Source organism: Nyctereutes procyonoides, unplaced genomic scaffold (genome assembly GCF_905146905.1).
Source record: "Nyctereutes procyonoides isolate TBG_1078 unplaced genomic scaffold, NYPRO_anot_genome, whole genome shotgun sequence".
Classification (NCBI taxonomy): domain Eukaryota; kingdom Metazoa; phylum Chordata; class Mammalia; order Carnivora; family Canidae; genus Nyctereutes; species Nyctereutes procyonoides.
Genome location: NW_026575120.1, coordinates 11675531 through 11680939, shown reverse-complemented (window position 1 = coordinate 11680939; position 5409 = coordinate 11675531). Strand labels below are relative to the sequence as shown.

Here is a 5409-nt window from a genome sequence, read left to right as displayed (position 1 = left end):
TCATATATGACAAATCCATACCCCATACCAAAACCCATATCATATTCAAAAATAAAAGGATGAAAGATTTCCCTCTAAGTTAAGGAACAAGACAAGTGTGCCCACTTTTCCCATGCCTATTCAACAGAGTACTGGAAGCATCAACTATATATTTGTAAGTTTCTATGTAAGTAGAGTTGTAGTATTCTAACTATAGTACCAACAACAATAAAATTGTAATTATATATGGTGAAGGATGTGTTAACTAACTTTATTGGGGTAAACATTTCACAATATATACATGTAAACTGTATCTGAATAAAGCTGGGGAAAAAAGTGAAAGATAATCCACACAACAGGAGAAAATGTTTACAAATTATATATCAGAATTATGTATAAAACATAAAGTAACAGTTACATATAAAACAGAAAATATTCATATAACTCAATAGTAAAAAGACTAATAACTCAATTAAAATGGGCAAATGATTTATATAATAATTTTCCCAATGAAGACATATAAATGGACAATAAATATATGTAAAGATGTGCAACATCATTAGTCACTGGGACAGTGCAAATCCAAACTACAATGAGATACCATTTCCCACCAACTAGAATGGATGCAATTTAAAAGACTGATAATATGTTTTGGCAAGGTGTTAGGTAAATCAAAACCCCATACACTGCTGCTGAGAATGGATATAATACAGGTACTTTAGAAAATAGTTTGGTAGTTCCTCAATAAATGGAATGTATAATTACCGTATAACCCAGCAATTCTACTCCTAAGTATATATATCCCATAAAACAACAATATCTACACAAAAATTGTATGTGAGGGGCGCCTGGGTGGCTCAGTCCATTAAATATCTGCCTTCAGCTCAAGACATGATCCCAGGGTCCTGGAATTGAGCCCCACATCAGCTTCCCTGCTCAGCGGGGAGTCTGCTTCTCCCTCTCCCTACTGCTTGTACTCTTTCTCTGTCTCTCTCAAATAAATAAATAAAATCCTTAAAAAAATGTATGTGAGCATTCATAGCAGCATTATTCATGACTGGCTAAAAGAATAACTCCTATGTTCACCAACTGATGAAATGATACACAAAATATGGAATATATATTGGCCATATAGTAATGAAGATGCTGTGACATAGATGAACCTTTAAAAAACGCTGAGTGAAAGAAGTTAGTCTCAAAAGGCCACAATTAATAATCAAATTATATGATTTAATTTATGCAGAATATATCCAGAATAGGCAAATTCATAGAAGCAACAAGTAAATTAGTGTTTGTCTTAGAGCTGGTTGGTTGAGGAGGGGTCACTGAGATGGATGAGATGGGGCTGTCTAAATAGTGTGGAGTTTCTTTTGGGGGAGATAAAAATGTTCTAAAATTGTGGTGATGGCTGCACAAAACTGTAAAGGTACTAAAAATAATTAAACTATACACTTTAAGTGATTAGTTGTATGTGTGTGAGCTGTATTTCAATTAAGCTGTTACCAAAAAAGTCCTCAAGTGTTCATCTATTGTTGCCTTGGCCTTAGGACGGTAGCTGTGGTGACAGAAGGCTTTTATTGGTGTTTGTGTTCTACTCTCACCTTTGAGCCTACCAACACCTACACACAGGAAGGTCTGTCTCTAAGTGCCCCCCTCCTCCCCCACTGCTAAACCACGGTTCTTTCTTCTTAGCGCGTTGCCAAGCTAGTCTTGGTGATTCTGATCTAGCCCCTTAGACTGGACCAGCATGCCTGGGTCTTAGCGTGTGATTTTCTTGGCCTTCTGGAGTCTCCTCTCCATGGCAACCAAAGCGTTGTATCTGTGGAAAATCTTGTATAGAAGAGATTTTCTGATTTACTTTCCAGTGGTAAGTAACCTTTAATGGCATTAATAATGAGTCTAGGATCCAATGTTATTATTATTATTATTATTATTATTTTCCATCAGTAGTGGAATGTTCTGTTTTATCTTCTATCCTTTCATGAACTATCATGGGTCTTGATGTGTACCCTGCAGGTAACAGCATTTTAAAAACCTTTTTTTTTTTTTGGAAACTTAAGGCTTTGGTTTGAATGAGATAAATGTCTATGATGGGGGATTAGGGATGATGAGGCTCTATGGCTCTATGCCTTTTCCACAGTGGGTCCTCATCCCCTCTTGCATATCTACACTACAAAGCAGGTGTGTGTGTGGGGGCTTGTTCTGTTCCCCTGTCCTGTCACCAGTATTTTTTGGTGACTGTCTGATAAGTTTCTGTGAAAAAGACCCAAATGAACCCATGGGAGTAGCTTGAATAGCCAGCTCCTTTCTTTCCCTGTGTTCTGTCACAAGCAAATCAATCTATTTTGCCTTCCCCTGGGAGGGACCTGTCCATCTCTGGCTATTCCAGCTTCTTTAATGGTGTCAAGAAAAGGTATGATTTTTAGTTGATCCAGATTTTCTTCATTGTTCATAGGATCCATGCTTTTTAAAAAATTAATTAAAATTTTTTATTCAAGTATAATTAACATATAGTGTTATATTAGTATTAGGTGTCCAACATCATGATTCGACAATTTTATGTTACTCAACGCTCATCAAGGTAAGTGTCCTCTTAATCCTCTTCTTTTTCCATCTTTCTCCTTCCCAGTGAAAGAAAAACTCATTTGTATCTTTTGCCATTGCAAATAATTTCATATTAATAATCTATATACATATGTTCATATTAACTGAGGATTTTTTTTCAATAGGAAATATGACCAAAAGCAGGAACTCAGTGTCAAATGGTATGAGTATAGTTACTTTTGGGGTGGGATCAGGTGTATGTTTACGTTTAATTGCTCTTGCCAGATTTCTTTCTACGTTTTACAAAGACGGTAACAATTTATGTTTTCATCTCCTATCTTTGCCAGTAACATACTGTTTCAAAAAAATTTGCTAATCTTAGTGGTATAAAGTTTTATTTAATGGTTATGTGAAGGTGAATTTACCTAATTAGTATTAATTTTGTCATTAAAAGTTTCTATGCTTTGAATTGTCTTTGCCTACTTTTTGCCAACTTTTCTATAGGGTTGTTTGTATTTTTCTTGTTTTTTTTAAAACAATCCCTGTGTATTTCAAACAAAAGTACTTAGTTTATCATCTGCATTATTTTTTCATTTATTTTTATTATGTATTTTGGCATACAAAAGCTTACATATTTTAAATTTATTTATTCATAGGCTTAGGTTTCTTGTTTGGTTTAGAATGTCTTCTCTTCTTTAGATTTTTAACATGTAATCTCCTAGATTTTCTAACAGTATATTATTTCATTAAAAAATAAATTTAAGTTTATAGTCCATTTGTGATTTATTTTTGTATATGGTGTGAGGAAGGGATATAATTTTGTTTTCTTTTAAAAATATGACTTTGTTCACATATTCTTTTAAAGTATATCATCTTTACCCATTGAATTCAAATGCCCTTTTGTAACATGTTAAATAATTATATTTTCTTGGATTTATTTTTGGATTTCTTTCTTTGGTTCCCATAATCTATTTTTCTGCTCCTATGCACTATCACACTGATCATATTAAAGTGAATTTTTAGTATATTTTGATATATGGTAAGGCAAATTCCTATACTACTTTTACCCCTATTATTCTGTTTCATGAAGTTCTTGGTTATTCTTAAGTATTTATTACTCAACATAAACTTTAGGATACTTTTGCTAAGTGATTAGTACAATATCAAATCATATGATCTTAGTTTTCTTATATTTTGGTTAAATTTCTATAATGAGGAAGAATTTGTTAATTATAACTAGCAAAAGATACATAATATAAAAGACAAAAAACAACAACAAAACAAAGGTGAGAATATCGAAGGTAAATTCCCTTGTGCTTACTCTGGGCTACAAAGCTAGATTAGATAATCACATTGTAGGATACAAGCATTGAAGTAGATTAGGAGAATAAAGGAAAAATATCCTTTCTTTTGAGAGTTCTAAGACCATAAAGCTGATGCATCTTAAGTGGCAAATGATATCAGATTGATAGCCCATGGAACATTTTTGTAGCATTAAAGGAGAAATAATTTTTGGTTTCACACAGGGATTCCATGAATTGTGGTTTACATGTCATTCTTGGGCAGGCACCATGCTAATCTTCTCTGAATCTCTCCAATTTTAATATATATGCCGCTGACACAAGTATGAATTGTGGATGGACAGCGCAGCTTGATTAGAGTGCCACAGGTTTTGTTCCCAAGTTATGTTTTAAGGAACACTAGACTCTCTCTCTTGATGCATAGAGGTGTTCTTTGCTCAAATGGACATGGGAAATCCAGTTTATTTTGCTAAAATCTTTGAAGAAGATGCATGTAGCTTCATTTAGCTTTAGTTTCTTAATTTAACTTCACATGGAATCTTTTTTTCTGAGACATATCTTGAATCTCTAATGGGACTTACAGAAGATGCTTTGGAAGATGTTCATCCTGGAAGAGGTACAGTGGATATTGTCAGGTCAAATAATCTCACTGGGCAATGGATAAGGTGGAGGATGTCACTGGAGTCAAACTATATTTATGTAAATTACTTATGGCTAAAGTAGAAAAAAATTTTAAGATCTCAGAAAAATAAAGTTGATCTGAATTCTTGCTAGATTCATCTTTGGCCATAGATTATGCCTTGATTTTGGAAAGTAGAACAACTTTTAAGTGGTATAGTTAAAATTCTCCATGCCCTTTCTAATAATGTCCTGATTAAGTCATCATTCATTTTTATTTCTGTCTTGCATATTATTTTCCTTTGAGGCTAACAGTTGGTGTTTGGATCACCTAAAAACAAATCTTTTCCATACTTTTCCCTCTTGTCAAGTCTTATTCGTCTCTGGAAAAAATGCTCAGCATTATCTGAAAAGAGAAAATGCTCTCTGTGTCTCATTTTCCTGAGGCAATTACTAGTTAACTATCTTTGCCTTTAGCAGAGGTAGGAATATACATCGAGGAAGAAAAACTATATGTACTTGGCTTCTTCTCTAACATCATTACCTTGCATATGTATAGCTGTTCTTCTGAGGAAATCAAAGCATTTGTGCAACTATTTTATACTTTTGTCTTAAAAATGTGTATAGACTATGTTTATAAATACTATATACCAACATTCCCATGTAAACTGATCACTTAGCATTTATTCTAGTTTAAATTCCTGGGAACTCAGATGAGGCAGGTTTTCTGAGTGTAACAGCTGTGAGATGTAGTAGATCTGTGGATATGGAGGTTGAAAATTAGTGTATACCTGGTTGTGCAAGGAGAGCTATACTGCTGAATCTCTAAGGTCCTTCCTACCTCTAAGATTTTATCCTCCCAGGGAGAAAAGAATAATTTGTCACATGAAGGCAATTGCCTATACATGTAACACATGGCAGAATTAGCACAGGAACCCTGGCATTCCATTCTCCATCCACAGTCTAA

The 5409-nt window shown here is 33.9% G+C and overlaps 1 non-coding gene across 1 annotated transcript; it reads right to left on the bottom strand.

The window, feature by feature from the left end:
* Positions 1-4043: 4043 nt before the first annotated feature.
* On the bottom strand, positions 4044-4151 carry LOC129516245 (U6 spliceosomal RNA). The gene has a single exon (XR_008665726.1). It is a non-coding gene; the product is annotated as a U6 spliceosomal RNA (small nuclear RNA).
* Between the last annotated feature and the right edge of the window lie 1258 nt (positions 4152-5409).